A 12,500-nucleotide genomic window follows, 5' to 3' on the forward strand; every position below is an offset into this window, starting at 1 on the left:
ACACGCACACACACAGAGCCACTGACCCCCACACACACACACAGAGCCACTGACCCACACACACACACACAGAGCCACTGACCCCCCCACACACACAGAGCCACTGACCCACACACACACACAGAGCCACAGACCCCCACACACACACAGAGCCACTGACCCCCACACACACACAGAGCCACGGATCCACAAACACACAGAGCCACTGATCCACAAACACACAGAGCCACGGATCCACACAAACACAGACCCACTGACCCACACACAAACACACAGAGGCACTGACACACACACACACACACACACACACACACACACACACACACACACACACACACACACACAGAGCCACTGACCCACACACACAGAGCCACTGACCCACACACACACAGAGCCACGGATCCACACAAACACAGAGCCACTGACCCACACACAAACACACAGAGGCACTGACCCCCCCCCAACACACACACACACACACACACAGAGCCACTGACCCACACACCCACTGACCCACACAGTCACTGACCCACACAGTCACGGACCCACACACCCACACAACTGGAGCCACTGACCCACACACACGGAGCCACTGACCCACACCCACACATGGAGCCACTTACCCACACCCACACACGGAGCCACCCACCCAAACACAGAGATACTGACCCACACACAGAGCCACTGACCCACACACACGGAGCAACTGACCCACACACATGGAGCCACTGACCCACACACAGAGCCACTGACCTACACACAGAGCCACTGACCATTAACACCCACACACAATGAGCCACTGACCCACACACACAAAGCCACTGACCTACACACATAGAGCCACTGACCCACACACAGGGCCACTGACCCACACACCCACACACAAGGAGCCATTGACCCACACACACAGAGCCACTGACCCACACACACAGAGCCACTGACCCACACACACAGAGCCACTGACCCACACACACAGAGCCACTGACCCACACACACAGAGCCACTGACCCACACACACAGAGCCACTGACCCACACACACAGAGCCACTGACCCACACACAGAGCCACTGACCCACACAGAGCCACTGACCCACACACCCACACATGGAGCCACGGACCCACACACAGAGCCACTGACCCATAAAACCCACACACAAGAAGCCACTTACCCACACTGTGATGATGGGGAGGATTTGGCCCGGGATTTAAGGGGTTACAACCCCATTTGGCCACCCTCTACTCTCATCAGGGAAGCAAGGGGTTAACTGGACTGAGGTCCAGTAATGTGTTTTGCCTTGCTTCAATATCCAAATGGTTATTCCCCTGTAAAACTGTATTGTGTCATCCTGGTGTTTGCACTCACACATACACTAGGGTTGATGCAGGAGGGAAGGGGTTAATGTTAAAATAGTGATTCTAACCCTTTGTTTTAGTTACCCTCAAAGATGCCTGCTTACTAAATGCAAATGGTCAGGAGAGCGACCAAATGGTTAGGAAGCAGCCCCTGATCAAAGGCTCAGCCACTCTACCTGTTTGCAGGAAGCTGGAGTGGGTTGTGAGCGTTATAACTCACACTTACAAACGCCTCTGATTTAGGAGGTCTGGGGCATTGGGTGTGAAATCTAACACCACGTGACAAATGTCCACTACCCAGGGGTCCCTGCTTCAAAGGATGTATTGATGGGGGCCAGGGGTGCGGTTACGCAAGGAGATATCAGAATGAGTGACCGTATTAAATATAAGAATATTATGAGATGTCCTCGGCTGAACATGCTAAGAGTTACATATGTGTATTCGTGGGACCGAGCCCCAACTAACGAATACAGACACCTGAGGTTTAACAGATACTAAGAGCCAGATATTAATATCTCTCTTAATTTTAGTATTACACAGTAATATTTAGTCTCATTGGGAGCATCATGCGTGACAGAATGTATTAATATGTCTCGCGTGCTAGTAAGTTATACTGAACTGAAGTTATGAAGTTATTTACAGTGTATATGGGATTTTGAATCTGTTCTGAAAACTGCAGACTCCCTCTGTTATGGTAATAAGCAGGAAGGACATCCTGCAAGAATTTACATAGCCCGGTGATCAAAGGCCAATTGCCTAATTGTTTATGCTGGGCCCAGGGACCAAGGAGCTGAGTTTTTAAGTGTGATACTTCACACTAAAACAATGGAAGTCAAAAATCTGCTTCAAAAAGCTTCAAAGAGATTTTTGCTACACAGCTCGGCATCAAGGGTTAAGAGATGAGTTTGACATGGTATTTAAGTCAGAGTCACCCCTTACTCAAATGTCTTCATGTATAGTCTTCATGCATGTGTCTTCATTCATGAGCTGCAAGTATTGCTGTGATGTCAACTGAAATATGGAAGAAATGGCCCATCTTGTATCCTGATGGCTTTCTTGTCCTAATCTTTAAGTAAGTGTCCATATTTTGCCTGTTATTTGTATATCTTGTGTGTTCACCTTTATCAAGGAATAAATTATATTTTATCATATCTAATTCTCGTCCCAGTTCAACCCAGTTATATATATTTGGTGTGTATTATTAATAGTCTGTCACAAAGCTCCCGTCACACACACACACACACACAAAGCCACTGACCTACACACAGAGCCACTGACCCACACACCCACGGCCACTGACCCACACACCCACACACAAGGAGCCACTGACCTACACACCCACAGCCACTGACCCACACACCCACACACCCACACACAAGGAGCCACTGACCCACACACACAGAGCCACTGACCCAAGCACACAGAGCCACTGACCCACACACACACAGAGCCACTGACCCACACACACAGCCACTGACCCACACACAAAGCCACTGACACACACACAAAGCCACTGACCCACACACAGAGCCACTGATCCACACAGAGCCACTGACACACACACACACACACACACACACACACACACACACACACACACACACACACACACACACACAGAGCCACTGACACACACACAGAGCCACTGACCCACACACAGAGCCACTGACCCACACACAAAGCCACTGACCCACACACAGAGCCACTGACCCACACACAGAGCCACTGACCCACACACAGAGCCACTGATCCACACACCCACACACGGAGCCAGTGACACACACACAGAGCCACTGACCCACACACCCACACACGGAGCCACTGACCCACACACACAGAGCCACTGACCCATAACACCCACACACAATGAGCCACTGACCCACACACACAAAGCCACTGACATACACACATAGAGCCACTGACCCACACACCCACACACCCACACACAGGGCCACTGACCCACACACCCACACACAAGGAGCCACTGACCCACACACACACAGAGCCACTGACCCGCACACACAGAGGCACTAACCCCCACACACAGAGCCACTGACCAATAACACCCACACACACAGAGCCACTGACCCCCACACACCCACACACTGAGCCACTGACCCACACACAGAGCCACTGACCCACACACCCACACACGGAGCCACTGACTCACACACAGAGCCACTGACCATAACACCCATGCACAATGAGCCACTGACCCACACACACAAAGCCACTGACCTACACACATAGAGCCACTGACCCACACACCCACACACACAGAGCCACTGACCCACACACACAGAGCCACTGACCCCCACACCCACACACACAGCCACTGACCCCCACACACACACACAGAGCCACTGACCCACACAAAAACAAACACATACACACACACACACAGAGACACTGACCCACACACACAGAGACACTGACCCACACACACACAGAGCCACTGACCCCCACACCCACACACAGAGCCACTGACCCCCACACACACACACACAGAGCAACTGACCCACACAAAAACAAACACATACACACACACACAGAGACACTGACCCACACACACAGAGCCACTGACCCACACTCACACACAGACACTGACCGCCCCCCACCCACACACACAGAGCCACACACACAGAGAGCTACTGACCCACACTCACACTCACACACACACACACACACACAGAGCCGCTGACCCCCCTCCCCCCCCACACACACATACACACAGAGCCACTGACCCACACACACATAGAGCCACTGACACACACACACACACACACACACACACACACACACACACGGCCACTGACCCACACACACACAGAGCCACTGACCCACACACACACACAGAGCCACTGACCCCCCCCCCACACACACAGAGCCACTGACCCCCCCCCCCAGACACACACACATAGAGGCACTGACACACACACACACTCACACACACACACTCTCACACACTCACACACTCACACTCTCTGTGTCCTACCTGTCACTGTGGAGCATGGAGGGGGGAAGCTATCTTGACTGGCAGCAGGCACCTCACTTCCGGCTCTCACTGCTGAGGCTGTCACTCACCCCGCCCCCACCCCCTGCAGTCACTAACCTCGCCCCCACCCTCTGCAGTCACTAACCCCGCCCCCACACTCTGCCTCTAATCCCGCCCCCACCCTCTGCAGCCAGACCCCACCCCCACTAGGGTACCCTGCTTTGGCTCCGCTGACACTAACCCCGTCCCCACCCTCTGCAGTCACACCGGCCTCCGCTCTCCCCCTGCTCTCCTCTCTGCCTGCATTCTGTGCTCTCTGCTGCCCCCTGCTCTGATGGCCAAATCCGGAACAGCACAAAAAAACGGGACATTTAAAAAAATGCGGGGAAGTCGGGACAACCATTAAAAAAACGGGACAGCCATTAAAAAAACGGGACTGTCCCGGCTAAAACGGGACACCTGGTCACCCTACTTATACCCTACCTTTTCCCTCCCTGTTGTCCTGGTGTGTTTTACTTTGTCTTTTTCCCCACTGTATGTTGCTTCTCACCCTCTCTCCCTTTCCCGTCTTTACTACACACCCCTTGTCCTTCCATACACTATTTGTATTCCCTTGTGGTTTTTCTTTATTAGTAGCACTTTGGTGTATTGCACAGTTTTTGAGTTCTTTTTAGGTATTTCAGCTCCTCTATGATTGCCTGACACTTCCATATGCCGTTTCCCGATTAGGCAGAGTGATTGGGGCTCACTCGGTAACATGCCAGTTTCTCTGGCAGCTGCGCGGCCAAAACTGACAGTGCACGCATGCGCAATGGTCTCTCACTCGTGTGATTCCCCTGACTACACAAGACGCTCCGTGTCTCTGCATTTGGCGCTACGCATGCGCAATAGCCTTTAATCGGTTCAGGTGGTTTCCCTGACTACAGGAGACACTTCTTGCCTGTCGGGAGCGGGGGATTCAGGGCGCAGTGATGACATCATCTTTCTATTTTAGATGGAGTTGCATTCAGCTGAGCTGGAGAGGTGGGGCAGGCTATTAGCCTATCACATTTGGTGTATGATGTGGGTGTGGGTATTTAATGGTGGGTATGTCACTTAGGGGTGGGCACTCCCTTGAGAAAGGTCCTGTTGTAAGGACCGAAACGTCGGTTGATTGTGCCTGTCTTCAATACATCTGTTGGACGTTACTTTGAGTGCTGTATCCTTTCTTGCTGCGTGGTCTTGGATTCTCTGGTCTGCCTGGTAAGGAACACTTGTTACTTATCCATTTTTTATGGGACAACCACATTCAATATCTTTGCGAGTGCCATCTGTCTCTGTATACTATATATATATATATATATATATATATATATATATATATATTACAGCGCTCCACTTTACGGCGTTACGCTCATATAGCGCTTCCCAATGTATACCCATATTCAATAGGTTCGGTGCTTGTTCCGTTTTTCCAGTGATTTTCGGCATGACGCGCACAGCAGTAAAGTATCCGGCTGTCACTAAACAACAGTTTTAGCGCGTGCGCAACTCCTTGTCAGATGCCATTTGTCAGCGAAACAGTCGGTTTACAGCTCTGCATCTCTGTTTTCAAAGGTACAATACAGTACAGTAGGGCCCCGCTTTACGGCGATTTCCGCTTTACGGCGGTGGCCTGGAACGGAACCCGCTGTATGAGCGGGTCACTGCTGTATATATACACATATAAAAGATCCTAATGTATGTCCATATACGATGATGAACAATTACCACAAAGAGAACACAGTACAGAATTGGCGTTGCAGAAAAGCTGTCAGCATATGTAGTAAAATACATAGCAGCAAGTATATCCAGTATCCTCAACAACAAAATAACAGTAAGCACATGGCCTAGAAAACATAACCTAGCCTGACCCAGTATATATACTGTGGTGAGAAAACTTTGTGAACCACTTAGGATTTTCACATAGTTCAAACCTAAAATGTTATTATATCTTAATTTAAGTCCTAACAATAAATCAAAATAACCTGATCAAACAAATAACACTTGATATTTGACACAATAATTTTTCAACATTTATATATCCACAAATGTTAAAACATTCAATATCCATATGTGAAAAAGTATGTGAACCTTTAGATTCGGTACCCCAGAGCAGCAATAACTTCCACTAAGTGTTTCCTGTAACTGCTTGTCATCACACTCCCACCACCATGCTTGACGATGGGATAGGGTTCTTTTGTTTAAACACAGTTTTGGTTTTCGCCAAACATAATGTTCATCATTGAGGCCAAAAAGTTCTACTTTTGACTCGTCTGTCCAGCGAACATTGTTGCAGAAGTCTTGTGGATCATCGATGTGCTCTTTGGCGAACTTCTGACAGCAGAAATGTTCTTTTTAGAGAACAGTGGTTTCCTCCTGGCTATCCTTCCATGAACACCATTCATGTTCAGTCTTTTTCTGATAGTTGAGTCATGAACACTCACATTAACCAAGGTGAGAGTAGCCTGCAGATTCCTGGATGTTACTCTGGAGTTCTTTGTGACTTCCTGGATGATTTGCCGGTTTGTTCTTGGAGAGATTTTGGTAGGACTACCACTCTTGTTTAAAGTGACTGTGGTCTTGAACTTTCTCCATTCGTCTAACAGTGGATTGGTGGAGACCCAAATCCTTAGATATAGTTTTGTAACTTTTTCTAGACTGATGATCATCAATAACTGCTTCTCTGCGGTCCTCGGAGATTTATTTTGATTGTGGCATGACATGTTTCCACACACCTGTATGGTGAAGACCAAACTCACAAAGTTCCTGATCTTTATATAGGGTGGGGCCTCCCAAACTCACACCTGAAGATCTACTTAATTATTTAAACACCTGATTCTAATTATCCCCTTTAATTTAGCTGATAAAACCAGGGTTTCACTTACTTTTTCACATACCCTGACTCTTTATTACTCATTGTTTGTCTAATTCATCCATCATTTTGTTTCAAAAAGACATGGAATTGGTTAATATAAAGCCTATTGGATATTTAAGAAAACACTAGTTTTGATTCAAGAAGGGTAACATCGTGGAAAAACTATGGAATTTATATAATTATCATTGTGGTTCACAAAATGTTTCTTACCACTGTATCGATATCTAGACTATATCTGAGTGACAGTCATGAAGATAAACACAAAAATAAGGATTCCTGTAACACCTCTTTCCCATCCAACAGAAGAGTGGCCACACCAAAGTGCCCCACTGTCTATTTAGGTGTTGCTTATGTGCATGTGGTGCTCAGCATCTCTTATGTACCTTGTCTCTCAGGGTGCTGGTATTCATGCAGGGCTGGTATGTGAGCAATAATAGAGGGCGCCAGAAACTTTTATTTTACTTTATTTGAAGAGTCCAGCATTTCAACAACTTCTTCTTTAGGGGTGCTCAAGCAGCGTACGCAAAGAGGCACAATTCTTCCACTTTGCATTATTGTACCAGCGGAGGGCCCAGACTTCACAGAAACCCTTGGTCTAGAAGTTCCACCGGGAATATTCAAAAGATCTGGGGCCACCCTTCCCTTACCGCGACACGAGAAATGGAACAGAGTCGCATCAAAAAAACAAGAAAGGTCCGAAGGATACCGAGACCGCAAAATCAACCAGTAGAGACACAGGACTAATTAGAAAAAAGGAAAAGAATAAAAGAACAGGAAAAAATGGGCAACAGACATTTGTCAAATGGCCTAATCATATGTTGATTATCAAGCGAAAAAACTTTTTGTTTGGAAATAGAATTAGACTAGACTAGTTAATTGATAGATATATTTGCCTACAGCAAACTTTTCGTCTAAGTCTACATATGTAATTGTAATTGAAAGTTCAAACAATAGATGTTAAGAAAGTTGAGAGTGAACCTAGCTTAGAGCGATTCCATCCAATAATATAGGCCAGTACAATTATAAAGCAGATAAGCGAGAGAGGAGATGCTAGGAGTATGCTCAACAACAATAATTCAAAGTCTATGAACCCGTGAAAAATAGTTAAAACTGTTGTTGAAAATTTGTTTAAGATATGTATAAACTGTTCATGTCTAATCAATGTTTTTGTATGTGAGGTACAAGTTAAGGGTACATTCCCCAGGACTCACGACTAATGACGCAAGACACAAACAACATCAATGCGAAAACTGAAGGGGCAAGAATCTGGGAAAACAAGACAAAAGATCTCAGGTACCACAGTGCACCCCAAACACCCTATTAGACCCTGCATTACACAAATACCCTACAAGCAGAGTCAAAGGCCCAACATTTATGCAACTGTATTTGTAACCATGTATTATTTGTCTTAACTCTGTGCCCAGGACATACTTGAAAACGAGAGGTAACTCTCAATGTATTACTTCCTGGTAAAATATTTTATAAATAAATTAATTAATAAATAAATAAATGTGGAAAGGCCTCATTTCAATCCAAGTTAAAAACCCTTTTTTATTTTTGTTTTATTTTTTTCTCTCCTACTCCACTTTTACACCCATCTTTCAATGTCATGAACACCAAAGGCAACGAACAAGATGGCCTAAACTACCTAGCACAAAAGTAGAACTCAAAAAAATTATAAGTTATACATGCTAACCTCGCGCGAAATATCTACATTAAACTTCATATCAATAAATAGCTAATAACCTAAAAATAGTGACCCAGAAATTAAAGGGTTTGAATTCACCTATGAAAAGGAGATTGATGTTCAGAGATTTTAAGAATAGACAAGGCGACATCTATATATAGATAATTGCCTACATATGAACCAACTCTGTAAATGGGATCTAATACAATGTAAAATATTAGACAGCTAGGTATATTTGGTGTTTATTGCTTTACTTAATTAAGTTTTCATTTGATGCCAAATGTTTTGTGTATATGTTTGTTCTCAAATAGTTTTTAATTTATGCATTACCCTTTTTTTAAATATATATATTGATGATGTCAAGAATGACATCAGGTTTGCATCATTTTTGGTTTACTGCATTGCCACAGTGGTATAAATGTTGGGTAATTTCATCGTGTGAGTATCTTGAGAAAGGTTCCATGTGGGATTGAAAGATTGATTCTACTTTAAATAGAATCAAAGCAGAACAGGGAAGCATACCCTTTAACACTGTGCACACAGAATATCCAACTGGCAGGCAGCGTGTGCGTATGCTATATTGAAAATACCTATTATGAAGGGTCACATGATTTCCAGTGATAGAAGTCACAGCCGTGGCTAACTAGCACACGGAAAGCAGGAAACAGGATTGTAGCTGTGCTGCTACAAGATTTACGAGAAAGTAAAATAATGTCACTAAACTGGCACATGTTCTAATTAGGAACTATAGCAACCAGAGAATAATTTAACTTTATAGCTGAATTGCTACATAGCCAGTAGCACTTACCCTCTCATTGGCATTAATCCTACACATTCCTTAGAAGCTAACTTTAGTGCTCTGTTTCCTGCTGCCAGGGCTTAAGATCTTACCATCACATTGATATTACCCCCAGCATATCTGGGAACATCTAAGCATGAACACCATAGAAAGTACATATGAACGATTACTTTAGCAGTTTAATTATGTCTAAAGAGATTAATATCTGATGGATTAACTCTGTGAGGCTGTAGGATATCAATTATAAACAAACAAACAATATACAGTATATCAGTGTACTGCTAGATTTGTAGAAACAAAGGGTGCAGTGCGTGCTATCCCCGAACTCTCCCAAACGATGTTGTAAAACCCTACGCTGCTCCTATTCTCCCGCGAACAACGGGGTCAATCCAAAGCACAAACCACAAAAAAGGGCGCAAAAAGGGGATACAAAACAAAACAAAAAGCAAAATCAATATAATGCAAACAATATTTAATAAAAGTCACATTGACAGTTAACAATAAAAAGAGAAAGGGGAAAGATCACATAGCTCTATACATCCACTCCTCAATTGGACCCATCACCACGAGGGATAACCCCTATGAGAGTACAGGAACCCACAAGCTTACAGTCCAGATAGAAACAAGGACAGAAAAGGGAAGAGAACAAAGCTAAATTCACAGAGGTTCTGAATCCAAAGATAATCTAAGGGTAAAAACCCTACAGGAGTTAAAAAAAAAAAACAAGTTTATAATCCCAGTTGGAAATAAGCACAAAAGTGGAAGAAGAAAGCTCAATCCGCAATGGTTGTAAAAGACAAAGCTTATCCTAGGGGTTAGCGTACTTAGGGGTTAGCGTCGAGGTGGGAACGGCAGCTGCCGGGTATCGTCGCCACGATCTCGTGTCGCTGCGTGATGACCTCAACGCGTTTCGCGCCTAAATGGTACTTCTTCAGGGGGTTGGCCATATAGACTCTGTGACACATTTAAATAGTGACGGGAAATTCCCTACTCACCAATCAGGGTCATATCAAGGGGTACTGTACTAAAATGAGTACTAAAATGAGACATCCAATCAGCATGCTGGACATACAATTAAAGCAAAGCATTAGACAAAAAACATACACGGACCAAAAAACATTATATTGATTTTGCGTTTTGTTTTGTAAACTTTGTGCAGTGGCAGTATCATAGCCAATGAGGTTCATCCGAGGCGTGATTATTGCTAGTTGAAAACTTTTCCCAATACCCTGCTGTGATGACTTGAAATATAGTCAGCAGTAGCAATTTTTGACAGTCTCTGTATCACCTTTTTGCTTCCTTTTTCGTGTTTTATACTGCTAGATTTGGACATCTTTCATTCAGGTGTTTCAACTTAGCCTATAGATCAGCGGTGCACAAAGTGGGTGGGTGCTGGACTTCTCTGGGGAGGCGCGGGCGCTCTTCCTGAGGCATTTAAATTAAATGCCGGGGTATCGCGTGAGGCCCCATGCAACTCTAAAACTTACCTTGACTCTGCCGGCCTCACTCGTGTCCATGGCAACACAGTGTCAGGTCTCTTTACATTTAATATCCACGAGCATATTACCACATAGTGGTGTCGTTCTCTCATACTAGTCTCTACAAATACATTTTCCATCATTACTATCTCCACAGTCGGCAGTGTAGCGAGTGCATGCTGTTGGGCTTCTGGTCTCCCTCTGTCTTTGAAAGGATTTACCTCTTCAATGCCAATGTATTTACCCTATTGCACCCTGACTGCTATACTGGTTGAGTAGGTGGATTTTCTTTTATCATTTATTTGTATTACACTCATCTGTCATTTACTTTCCCAAGCTGCCAGTCTATATAAGTTATTTTGGAGAGAAATTACATCCTGCTCTGATTTTACAACCTTACACCATTTAGTGTCATCAACAACGATGGAGACTTTGTTCTCTATGCCAAACTCAAGGTTATAATAAATACATTAAAAAGCAGGGGTCCCATTGAGGATCCTTGAAATACTCACAATTGTGGCCCAACCTGAACATTTTCCATTTATGAAAACTCTCTGTTGTCTGTCCTTCAACCAGTTTTCAATCCAGGTGCAAATATTTTTACAGAGTCCAATTTGCTTTATTTTGTACACTAACCTCATGTGTGATGCTGTATCAAAAGCCTTTGCAAAATCTAAGTAGATCCCATCAACTGCATTACCCTGGTCAAAATTCCTAGTTACCTCCTCAAAGAAACTAAGGTTAGTTTGGAATGACCTGTCCTTCATAAATCCATGCTGACTGTTACTAATAATTTTGTTATCCATTAGGTATTCCTGAATATTGTCCTTTACTAAATCTTCAAGCAGCTTCCCCACTATTGATGTAATGGTTTGGCTATTACTGAATTTAGCTCCATACGAACACTTGGATATATGCCATTGTGGCTAGGTGCCTTATTTTCTTTAATTTTATCAAGCCACCTTTAGGTTTTAATTATATCTCTATTTTTTTTAAACTGATTAAAAGTTATATTTTAGTAAACAATTTTCAGATCAGGTCATTCTCATATTTGACATTAGGTCATTTTCATTTCTCAAATTGGGTTAAATATATCTTTATCTTATTGAGATTACTTAAAATATCATTTTGAATCAATCAATTTTCTGATTAGGAAACTCACATTTCATATCAGGTAACTCTCACATCTGACATTAGTTAATTCTCATGTATCATATTAGGCTACCTTCATGTTAAACTAGGTCGTATCTTTATATTAGGTATTTTCAACATAGCATTCTCACACACTGCCA

General features: G+C 44.2%; 1 protein-coding gene and 1 non-coding gene across 2 annotated transcripts in view; one reads left to right on the plus strand and one right to left on the minus strand.

Moving 5' to 3' along the window:
- Nucleotides 1-12,500, minus strand: part of ESAM (endothelial cell adhesion molecule) — a 135,940-nt gene that overhangs the window by 78,457 nt on the left and 44,983 nt on the right. The window lies entirely within an intron of this gene.
- On the plus strand, nucleotides 10,878-11,014 carry LOC142498220 (U4 spliceosomal RNA). Its single transcript, XR_012802396.1, has one exon. It is a non-coding gene; the product is annotated as a U4 spliceosomal RNA (small nuclear RNA).

The sequence above is a fragment of the Ascaphus truei genome, chromosome 6, assembly GCF_040206685.1.
Source record: "Ascaphus truei isolate aAscTru1 chromosome 6, aAscTru1.hap1, whole genome shotgun sequence".
Lineage (NCBI taxonomy): Eukaryota > Metazoa > Chordata > Amphibia > Anura > Ascaphidae > Ascaphus > Ascaphus truei.